Here is a 12,786-nt window from a genome sequence, read left to right as displayed (position 1 = left end):
CTCCCTCTCTTATCAACACTCTCAAGAAATTGCTGATTTTCATTGAGTTGCTAAAGTCACTTTTCTAACTCATGAGAGTCTATCAATAGAATAAAATAAAAATAACACCGACAGAAAAAACAATTTTTAACTAGAGCCTTGGAGTCACAAGGGAATTCAATACCCACATTTGCTTTTTAAGATACCTTGTGTCACAAACTGTTTACTTTATATTTTCCTGGCATTAACTGTTTAAAATATATGTAAATAAATGGTTGCAGAAAAAAAAGAAATAAAAAGAAATGTCCCTTCTATCCCAATTTTTTTTTTTTTTTTGGCCGGGGCTGGGTTTGAACCCGCCACCTCCGGCATATGGGACCGGCGCCCTACTCCTTGAGCCACAGGCGCCGCCCTCTATCCCAATTTTTTTAAGTGTTCTGATCATGAAAGGATGCTAGATATTATCCAAAAGCTTTTTCTGCATCAATTGAGAGAATCATATGGTCTTTGTTTTTTAATTTGTTTATATGCTGAATTATATTTATAGATTTAGGTATATTGAACCAGCCTTGAGACCCTGGGATAAAACCTACTTGGGGGTGGCACCTGTGGCTCAATGAGTTGGGCGCCAGCCCCATATACTGAGGGTGGTGGGTTCAAACTTAGCCCCTGCCAAACTGCAACAAAAAAATAGCCAGGCATTGTGGCAGGCACCCGTAGTCCCAGCTACTTGGGAGACTGAGGCAAGAGAATCATCTAAACCCAGGAGTTGGAGGTTGCTGTGAGCTGTGATGCCATAGCACTCTACCAAAGGTTATAAAGTGAGACTCTGTCTCTAAAAAAAAAAAAAACAAACAAACCACTTGGTTATGGTGTATAATTTGTTTGATGTGTTGCTGGATTCTGTTTGTTAGGATCACTATCACCTATAGTGATATTGGTCTATAATTTTCTTTTCTTGTTGGGTCTTTTCCTGGTTTGTTGGGTCTTTTCCTGGTTGGGTCTTTTCCTGGTTTGGGGATCAAGGTGATGTTTGCTTCATAGAATGTGTTGGACAGTATTCCTTCTTTTTCTATATTTTGGAACAGGTTGAGTAATATAGGTAATAGTTCCTCTTTACAGGTTTGGTAGAATTCTGATATGAAGCCATCTGGTCCCGGGATTTTCTTTTTAGGGAGATTTTGTATAGTTGATGCTATTTCAGAACTTGATATAGGCTTGTTCAACATTTTCACTTCATTCTGGCTAAGTCTTCCAAGTATTCATTAGTGATATTGGTCTATAATTTTCTTTTCTTAATGAAGAATTTTCTTTTCTTAATAAAGAATTTTCTTTCTTAGGGCCTTTACCTCTGCTGGAGATCAGGAGGCTGCGTGTCTAAGTCCTTCTTGTTAACTCCCATTCCTTAGATTTGAAAGAAGCCAACTCTGAACCAGAAATATACAACGAGAAGGCCATTTTCTCAAAGAGTCGCCCTTTAACGCTACCGTGATAGCAGAAGAATTTGAAAATTCCCAGGCCAGTGGCCGCTGCAGAGTGATCTGCATGAATCAGGAAGGAGGGGCTGGATAAGCCAGTCGGAACTGTGAACACCTGCACAGAAAACTGAAACTAATGGGAAGAGATTGAAAACTCGGGGCTAAGTGTCTCTCTAACATCATTTCCAACAAGGCTGCTAAGAGTCAGAGAATCTGCGAAAGACTTGTCGGGTACACACACTTGTTGCCCAGCTTTACACATTTCTCTAATCAAACGTCCCCTTAGAGCGACTCTTCATGGCCTGTGCCAGCCCCAATACCACTTGGCACTTCATAAGTGTTCAGTGAAGGTTTGTCGAAATGAATTGTTGTTTCCTATAGAGCTGGCCAGTCAGGAAGAGATTTAAGACTCTTTTAAGTGGAGGGCGGAGCAAGATGGCGGCCGAGTAACAGCTTCCTTGCATCTGGGCACCATGAGTCTGGGGAGATAGGACTCCAGGCATCTCTGGCTGGTGGGATCTGCCTATCATCACCCCTGTGAGGATACAGGGAGTCAGCGAGAGACTTCTGGACCCCAAGAGGATGACTAAAACAGTGGAAAAACGGCAAGTGGTTGCGTGTGTTCAATCCGTCTAAACCTGCCCACAACTTCCACGGGCACGAGAACTTAAAGAGCAAGAGGAAGTGAAAGGAAAATTAGGGCAAGGAAACAGATAAAAGAAATCACTCATGAGGAAGAATCAGCAGAAAACTCCAGGCAACATGAAGAACCAGTCCAGAACAACCCTGCCAAGGGACCATGAGGTAGCTACTGCAGATGATTCCACCTATAAAGAAATGTTAGGAATGACAGAAAGGGAATTTAGAATACACATGTTGAAAACAATGAAAGAAATGATGGAAACAATGAAGGAAACTGCTAATAAAGTGGAAAATAACCAAAAGGAAATCCAAAAACAGAATCAAATAAGAGATGAACCATATGAAGAATATAAAAAGGATATAGCAGAGCTGAAGGAACTGAAACAGTCAATTAGGGAACTTAAAGACGCAATGGAAAGTATCAGCAACAGGTTAGACCATGCAGAAGAAAGAATTTCAGAGGTAGAAGACATAGTTCTTGAGATAACTCAGATAGTAAAAGAGGCAGAAAAGAAGAGAGAGAAAGCAGAACATTCACTGTCAGAATTATGGGACTTTATGAAGCGTTCCAACATACGAGTTATAGGAATCCCAGAAGGGGAAGAAGAATGCCCCAGAGGAATGGAAGCCATACTAGAGAATATTATAAAAGAAAATTTCCCAAATATCACCAAAGATTGTGACACACTGCTTTCAGAGGGATATCGGACCCCAGGTTGCCTCAACTCTAACCGAAGCTTCTCCAAGACACATTGTGATGAACCTGTCCAAAATCAAGACAAAAGAAAAGATCCTGCAAGCTGCCAGGAGTAAGTGCCAATTGACCTACAGGGGAAAATCCATCAGAGTGACCACAGACTTCTCTAATGAAACTTTCCAAGCAAGAAGACAATGGTCATCTACCTTTAATCTACTTAAACAGAACAATTTCCAGCCCAGAATTCTGTACCCTGCTAAGCTAAGCTTCAAAATTGACAGAGAAATCAAATCATTTACAGATATACAAACATTGAGGAAATTCACCACAACAAGACCAGCTCTACAGGAAATACTTCAACCTGTTCTGCACACTGACCACCACAATGGATCAGCAGCAAAGTAAGAACTCAGAAATCAAAGGACAGAACCTAACCTCCACACTGATGCAAAAGATAAAACTAAGCAATGGACTCTCACAAAATAAGACGAATAGAATACTACCACACTTATCAATTATCTCAATAAATGTTAATGGCTTGAATTCCCCACTGAAGAGACATAGATTGGCTGACTGGATTAAAAAACACAAGCCATCCATTTGCTGTCTGCAAGAAACACACCTGGCTTCAAAAGACAAATTAAAGCTCCAAGTCAAGGGTTGGAAGACAATTTTTCAGGCAAATGGAATTCAGAAGAAAAGAGGAATTGCAATCTTATTTTCAGATACATGTGGATTTAAAGCAACTAAAGTCAAAAAAGACAAAGATGGTCACTTTATGTTGGTCAAGGGAAAAATACAACAAGAAGATGTTTCAATTCTAAATATTTATGCACCCAATTTAAATGCTCCCAGATTCTTGAAACAGACCTTACTCAGTCTGAGCAATATGATATCTGATAATACCATCATAACAGGGGACTTAAAAACTCCTCTTACAGAGCTGGACAGATCCTCTAAACAGAAATTAAACAAAGATATAAGAGATTTAAATGAGACCCTAGAACAACTGTGATTGATAAAAGCATATAGAACACTCCACCCCAAAGATAAAGAATATACATTCTTCTCATCACCCCATGGAACATTCTCCAAAATTGATCATATCCTGGGACACAAAACAAATATCAACAGAATCAAAAGAATTGAAATTTTACGTTGTATCTTCTCAGACCATAAGGCACTAAAGGTGGAACTCAACTCTAACAAAAACGCTCGACCCCACCCAAAGGCATGGAAATTCAACAATCTTCTGTTGAATAACAGATGGGTGCAGGAAGAAATAAAACAGGAAATCATTAACTTCCTTGAGCATAACAACAATGAAGACACAAGCTACCAAAACCTGTGGGATACTGCAAAAGCAGTTTTGAGAGGAAAATTCATCTTTTTAGATGCCTACATTCGAAAAACAGAAAGAGAGCGCATCAACGATCTCACAAGCGATCTTATGGAATTGGAAAAAGAAGAACAATCTAAGCCTAAACTCAGTAGAAGAAAAGAAATATCCAAAATCAAAGCAGAGATCAATGAAATTGAAAACAAAAGAATCATTCAGAAAATTAATGAAACAAGGAGTTGGTTTTTTGAAAAAATAAATAAAATAGATAAACCATTGGCCAGACTGATGAGGAACAGAAAAGTAAAATCTCTAGTAACCTCAATCAGAAATGATAAAGAGGAAATAACAACTGATCCCACAGAGATACAAGAGATCATCTCTGAATACTACCAGAAACTCTATGCCCAGAAATTTGACAATGTGAAGGAAATGGATCAATATTTGGAATCACACCCTCTCCCTAGACTCAGCCAGGAAGAAATAGAGCTCCTAAACAGACCAATTTCAAGCACTGAGATCAAAGAAACAATAAAAAAGCTTCCAACCAAAAAATGCCCTGGTCCAGATGGCTTCACTCCAGAATTCTATCAAACCTTCATGGAAGACCTTACTCCTGTACTGCAGAAATTATTCCAAAAAAATTGAGGAAGAAGGAATCTTCCCCAACACATTCTATGAAGCAAACATCAACCTGATACCAAAACCAGGAAAAGACCCAAACAAAAAGGAGAATTTCAGACCAATCTCACTCATGAATATAGATGCAAAAATTCTCAACAAAATCCTAGCCAATAGATTACAGCTTATCATCAAAAAAGTCATTCATCATGATCAAGTAGGCTTCATCCCAGGGATGCAAGGCTGGTTTAACATACGCAAGTCCATAAACGTTATCCACCATATTAACAAAGGCAAAAATAAAGATCACATGATCCTCTCAATAGATGCAGAAAAAGCATTTGATAAAATCCAGCATCCTTTTCTAATTAGAACACTGAAGAGTATAGGCATAGGTGGCACATTTCTAAAACTGATTGAAGCTATCTATGACAAACCCACAGCCAATATTTTACGGAATGGAGTAAAACTGAAAGCTTTTCCTCTTAGAACTGGAACCAGACAAGGTTGTCCTCTGTCACCTTTACTATTCAACGTAGTGCTGGAAGTTCTAGCCAATACAATTAGGCAAGACAAGGAAATAAAGGGAATCCAAATGGGAGCAGAGGAGGTCAAACTCTCCCTCTTTGCTGACGACATGATCTTATACTTAGAGAACCCCAAAGACTCAACCACAAGACTCCTAGAAGTCATCAAAAAATACAGTAATGTTTCAGGATATAAAATCAATGTCCACAAGTCAGTAGCCTTTGTATACATCAATAACAGTCAAGATGAGAAGCTAATTAAGGACACAACTCCCTTCACCATAGTTTCAAAGAAAATGAAATACCTAGGAATATACCTAACGAAGGAGGTGAAGGACCTCTATAAAGAAAACTATGAAATCCTCAAAAAGGAAATAGCAGAGGATATTTAACAAATGGAAGAACATACCATGCTCATGGACGGGAATAATCAACATTGTTAAAATGTCTATACTTCTCAAAGCAATCTACCTATTCAATGCCATTCCTATCAAAATACCAACATCGTACTTTCAAGATTTGGAAAAAATGATTCTGCGTTTTGTATGGAACCGGAAAAAACTCCGTATAGCTAAGGCAGTTCTTAGTAATAAAAATAAAGCTGGGGGCATCAGCATACCAGATTTTAGTCTGTACTACAAAGCCATAGTGCTCAAGACAGCATGGTACTGGCACAAAAACAGAGACATAGACACTTGGAATCAAATTGAAAACAAAGAAATGAAACTAACATCTTACAACCACCTAATCTTCGATAAACCAAACAAGAACATACCTTGGGGGAAAGACTCCCTATTCAATAAATGGTGTTGGGAGAACTGGATGTCTACATGTAAAAGACTGAAACTGGACTCACACCTTTCCCCACTCACAAAAATTGATTCAAGATGGATAAAGGACTTAAATTTAAGGCATGAAACAATAAAAACCCTCAAAGAAAGCATAGGAAAAACACTGGAAGATATTGGCCTGGGGAAAGACTTCATGAAGAAGACTTCATGAATTGCAACAACAACAAAAATAAACAAATGGGACTTAATTAAACTGAAAAGCTTTTGTACAGCTAAGGAGACAATAACCAAAGCAAAGAGACAACCTACACAATGGGAAAGGATATTTGCACATTTTCAATCAGACAAAAGCTTGATAACTAGGATCTATAGAGAACTCAAATTAATCCACATGAAAAAAGCCAACAGTCGGGCGGCGCCTGTGGCTCAGTCGGTAAGGCGCCAGCCCCATATACCGAGGGTGGCGGGTTCAAACCCGGCCCCGGCCAAACTGCAACCAAAAAATAGCCGGGCGTTGTGGCGGGCGCCTGTAGTCCCAGCTACTTGGGAGGCTGAGGCAAGAGAATCGCTTAAGCCCAGGAGTTGGAGGTTGCTGTGAGCTGTGTGAGGCCACGGCACTCTACCGAGGGCCATAAAGTGAGACTCTGTCTCTACAAAAAAAAAAAAAAAAGAAAAAAGCCAACAGTCCCATAGATCAATGGGCAAGAGACATGAATAGAACTTTCTCTAAAGACGACAGACGAATGGCTAACAAACACATGAAAAAATGTTCGTCATCTCTATGTATTAGAGAAATGCAAATCAAAACAACCCTGAGATATCATCTAACCCCAGTGAGAATGGCCCACATCACAAAATCTCAAAACTGCAGATGCCAGCGTGGATGTGGAGAGAAGGGAACGCTTTTACACTGCTGGTGGGACTGCAAACTAGTACAACCTTTCTGGAAGGAAGTATGGAGAAACCTCAAAGCACTCAAGCTAGATCTCCCATTTGATCCTGCAATCCCATTACTGGGCATCTACCCAGAAGGAAAAAAATCCTTTTATCATAAGGACACTTGTACTAGACTGTTTATTGCAGCTCAATTTACAATCGCCAAATGTGGAAACAGCCTAAATGCCCACCAACCCAGAAATGGATTAACAAGCTGTGGTATATGTATACCATGGAATACTATTCAGCCATTAAAAAAATGGAGACTTTACATCCTTCATATTAACCTGGATGGAAGTGGAAGACATTATTCTTAGTAAAGCATCACAAGAATGGAGAAGCATGAATCCTATGTACTCAATCTTGATATGAGGGCAATTAATGACAATTAAGGTTATGGTGGGGGAAGCAGAAAGAGGGACGGAGGGAGGGAGGTGGGGCCTTGGTGTGTGTCACACTTTATGGGGGCAAGACATGATTGCAAGAGGGACGTTACCTAACAATTGCAATCAGTGTAACCTGGCTTATTGTACCCTCAATGAATCCCCAACAATAAAAAAAAAAAAAAAAAAGAATTTTCTTTCTTAATGAAGGTGGTGTGCTTCCAGGTATTCGTCAATTTCCTTCAGATTTTCATATTTCTGAGAATAAAGTTTCTTATAATATTCATTAAGGATTTTTTTAATTTCTGAGGAGTCTGTTGTTATTTCATCTTTACCATTTCTGATTGATGAGATTAGAGATTTTACTCTTTTTTTCCTGGTTAGGTTAGCCAAAGGTTTATCTATTTTATTGACCTTTAAAAAAACCAACTTTTTGATTCATTGATCTGTTGTATAATCCTTTTGTTTTCAATTTCATTTAATTCTGCTCTTATTTTGGTTATTTCTTTTCTTCTGCTGGGTTTGGGATTGGAATGTTCTTCCTTTTCCAGTTGCTTGAGATGTCTCATTAAGTTGTTAACTTCCTCTGCAACCTCAAACTCTTGGGCTCAAGCAATCCTCCTGCCTCAATCTCCCAAGTAGCTGGGACTATAGGTGCCCTCCACAATGCCCAGCTGTTTTTTTCTATTTTTGGTAGAGATGGGGATCTCCCTCTTGCTCAGGCTGGTCTTGAACTCCTGAGCTCAGGAGATCCCAGAGTGCTAGGATTACAGGTGTGAACCACTGTGCCCGGCCTATTGTCTAATATTTCTATGTAACAAATCAAACAAGAAGTTTGAGGGCAAAAAAAAAAAATCATAGTTTATTTTAAAATCTAATCAATTTTCCCTTATAATTGATACTTTGTTTTGTTACAAGCAGGATGCCATTTTGGCTGAAACTCTTGATTTCCTCTTTTCTGTTTTAGTACTCCTCTCTGTGCAAAAAGGTTTCATGAAACATTTATCATCGAAAGAATATTTTTCAAGCACTCACAGTAAAATGTGGATACACTATATGGATACACTACAGATGTTTCTTCCCCTTTAAGAGATCAAGGAGCGGGGTGGCACCTGTGGCTCAAGGAGTAGGGCGCCGGTCCCATATGTCGGAGGTGGCGGGTTCAAACCCAGTCCCGGCCAAAAACCACAAAAAAAAAAGAAGAGATCAAGGAGGGATGGGAGGTTTTAGAGTAGGGGCTCGGTGAGTTTGCTTTGTTCTTTAGATCCAGGAAGGCTTGAGTTGCTGCCAGGGAGAAGGCCCTGAACTCCCAGTGACTCCAGTTGGCCCCCTGCTCCCTCTCAGGGAAGGGGGTGCTGAGGATTCTGGGAAGACTGCATCAGTTCACTCAGGCCAGCTGCTGGCCTCATCCTCTTTCTCCTGAGTCTTCCTGGGACTTCCTCCATCCCTCTATACCTGTGAATAAGTGAGCTTTGGCACCCATCCCTGGGCTGGACCAGTGGCTTCCCAATGTGGGGGTCGCCACTCAGGAACCCCACTATGTGGATGGAGTCATCAGGATCTTTGCTGCCTCTCACAAGAGTTTGCTGTGCCCTCACTAGAGTCTTTGAAGGTCTAAACTAAGAGAAGGATCTAGCACTTACTGAGCGCTTCCGGGCCAGAGGTCAGTCCATACGATGGACCAGTTCACTGCATTCCCATAATAACCCGGTGGATTATTCTGTTTCACAGATGAAAACCCGTTCAGGAGCAGCCCCAAGTCTCCAGCTGGTAGAGGCAGAGCTGGGACACTAACCATGTGCCCAGCCAGACCTCGCTGTTGGGGGTTATCATTAGCAGTCCAAACTGCCTCTCTCGCCACTCCTCCCTGTGGTCGCTGAGGACCACCCTCAGTGGAAAATTTACTTCAGCACACTTACAAACTTTATGTTCCTGGAAGAAATTAGAAGTGGTTTCTATCACACCAGCTAACTCCTGCATTGGAGTCCAGAGCTGCACTGTGTAGACCTGGAATTTTTCCTTCACATCTGTGAGTGTACAAGGGCAGGCATCTGAGGGGATCTGGGCAGTTTTGCTCTCGAATATGAAAAACTGCAAACACCCAAAGGCCCATCAATTGGGCCTAGCTATTTGGAACTAGCTATTTAAATCTATTTTGGAATTTTTTTTTAACGTGTGTGTGTGTGTGTGTGTGTGTGTGTGTTTGTGTTTCAGTCGGGGATGGGTTTGAACCCGCCACCTCCGGCATATGGGACCGGCGCCCTACTCCTTGAGCCACAGGCGCCACCCAATTTTGGAATTTTTTTAATCTTTTTTTTAGAGACAGAGTCTCACTTTGTGGCCCTGGGTAGAGTGCTATGGCATCACAGCTCACAGCTACCTCCAGCTCTTGGGCTTAGGCGATTCTCTTGTCTCAGCCTCCTGAATAACTGGAACAGGAACTCCCGAACGGGCGCCAGCCACAACGTCCAACTATTTTTTTTGGTTGCAGTTTGGCTGGGGCCGGGTTCGAGCCCACCACCCTCAGTATATGGGGCTGGCGTCTTACCCCACTGAGCCACAGGCGCCGCCCTTAATATACTATTTCTATATTCTACATTTTATATAACTTTTTGTGTCAATGGTATGTCACTGTTAGAAATAACAACTTACTAGTGAAATGATCGATGGGAGGGCGGCGCCTGTGGCTCAAGGAGTAGGGCGCCGGTCCCATATGCCGGAGGTGGCGGGTTCAAACCTATCCCTGGCCAAAAAAAAAACCACAAAAGAAAAAAAAAAGAAATGATCCATGGTGATATCTAAAGCTGTTAAAAGGTGTTTAGGAGAAGCTGCAGCTGATAAAACAAATTTGAGAGAAAAAAATTCAAACATTGCACCATTAGGTGGCGCCATTGTCAAGTTTCTGTAATCGCCGGTGGTCTGGGGAACAGACTGCACTTTAACTGTCTCTGCCAGTAACATCTTATTTTCATTTTTTGCCTAGATTTCTTGAAGTTAAAAAAAAAAAAAAGTTGAAGCTCCCCTCAGAAATACTTCACTATTTCAGGCCAATTGGAGGAAAACTAAAGGAGGTGCTTATTAAAGGGATACAATTCATAGACGAAAAATACCATCAAATGCTGGTAAGGGGAACAAGTTTCTTTTAGTCCTGTAGAAATTCACTCTGATTTCCTGATTACCAAGGAAAGAAATGCTGTCTGTTACTTCAGAATTTCTTATAATTCTGTGCAGGCTGGGGTTCCTGTCTTTTCACCATCAACAACCCCTTTGTTACGTTCATTTTTATAATTCTCATTACTGGGAGTATTTTACCCAAAATGGTATCAACTAAGTAGTTAGTGATTTTTCTATCTGTATTTATTTGTGTATTATGGATAATACCCAAGAGCGCTTCTCCTCCCTGCTTGGAATACCCAAATTGCCCTGTTCATGTTGTGGATGAGCTAAGTAATGAGATTCTTAGGCTTACAGGTTTATAAACAGCCACTACAGCATCCACTGTTTGGGGCAGTTTTTGTGAAATCCTCTAACACTGAACATGGAAGTGAAGGGCACATGGTGGAAGGTTGGTGAGTCCTCTTTAGTCAAGAGAAGAGTCACTTTGCAGATACAGCCAACCTTCCGTAGTTGTGGGTTCCACATCCCTGGATTCCATCAACTGTGGATCAAAAATGTTGAGGGAGGGCAGCGCCTGTGGCTCAGTTGGTAGGGTGCCGGCCCCATATACCAAGGGTGGCGGGTTCAAACCCGGCGCCGGCTGAACTGCAACCAAAAAATAGCCGGGCGTTGTGGCAGGCGCCTGTAGTCCCAGCTACTCGGGAGGCTGAGGCAAGAGAATCGCTTAAGCCCAGGAGTTGAAGGTTGCTGTGAGCTGTGTTATGCCCTCGGTAGAGTGCCATAAAGTGAGACTCTGTCTCTACAAAAAAAAAATGTTGAGGGAAAAAAAATTCCACAAAGTTCCAAAAAGCAACACTTGAATTTGTCATACACCAAGTACTATGTCAAATCCACACAAATGAAGCAATGTGTGACATCCTAATTGGAATTATACGTGACCTAGAGATGACTTTAAGTATACTGGAGAAGTGTAGGTTATACGCTAATGCTACGCTATTTTATATAGAGGATTTTAGCATCTGAATTTTGGTATCTGCAGGAGAAGTCCTGGAGTGTATTCCCCACAGGAAAGGAAGGGCAACTGTATTCATCAAGAGAAAAGTTTAATGACATAAACACCCAACATCACATTTAAGTCACTAAGACCTAATCTCAGACAGTGTGGATTTGAAGAACAAATTATCATAATTTTATCAGTTGGTCAGAATTTGTTACTTGGATTGCTCAGAGCCAGAGGCAGGAGGCTTGTTTTTACTTCTCTATATACGAATTCTAGAAAGGTCATGTTCTCTTGCCGATTGCAAAGTGCAATTCCAAGAGCAAACCCCACATATATATGAAAATTAACTTTATTGGAAAAAGTGAAAGAAGTTTCTCTCCCAAAGGAGGGAGAAAAGAGGAATTTTTCTCTCTCTTTGATTTAAAAGATAGTGTGTGGATTGAGTGGTGGGTCCTGGATTTGTAACTCCCAAGATGGTGACCTCCTTAGGAGCAGGGAAGTGTCGTACTCATTTTTGTAGCCCCCTTATTCAGCCTGCAAAGGGCATTTAGTAGCTACCCAGCCAGTGAAAGTTGAAGGGACTGTATATCTGCCTAATTTCTGGGCAGTAAATGGGGGTGGGAGGGTGGTGATTTTAACATTCAGAGTCCCCAGCAAGGAGAGGGCTGCTCCCAACTCCCTGGTTTGCCCTGTAGTATTCCTGAACTTGCAATCCTGCTTGTGGCCAGTCTCTGGCACCAGGCAAACAAAGCTAATGTGACTCTTTAGAACTGTGGTTCTCAACCTGTGGGTCGCGACCCACAGGAACTGCATTAAAGAGCCGCAGCATTAGGAAGGTTGAGAACCACCGCTTTAGAATATTTCCTGCTGGGCGCTGTGGCTCATGCCTATAATCTCAGCACTTGGGAGGCTGAGGTGGGTGGATTGCCCTGAGCTCACAGGTTCAAGACCAGCCTGAGCCAGAGCGAGACCTCATCTCTGAAAATAGCGGGGCGTTGTGGAGGGCGCCTGTCATCCCAGCTACTTGGGAGGCTGAGGCAAAGGGATATCTTGAACCCAAGAGTTTGAGGTTGCTGTGAGCTGTGATGCCATGGCACTCTACCCAGGGCTACAAAGCAAGACTCTGTCTCAAAAAAAAAAAAAAAAATACATATATATATTTCCTACCTTAGTGACTTCTGTGGGTTCCTGGGTGGGTGGAATGATTTTTTGTAGCTGTATTTTGCCAGTGGTGAAAGTGGGGAGGAAGTAAAGAGGGTGTATGAAAGAGAAAACT

Source organism: Nycticebus coucang, chromosome 18 (genome assembly GCF_027406575.1).
Source record: "Nycticebus coucang isolate mNycCou1 chromosome 18, mNycCou1.pri, whole genome shotgun sequence".
NCBI lineage: Eukaryota > Metazoa > Chordata > Mammalia > Primates > Lorisidae > Nycticebus > Nycticebus coucang.
This window is presented reverse-complemented; position numbering follows the sequence as displayed.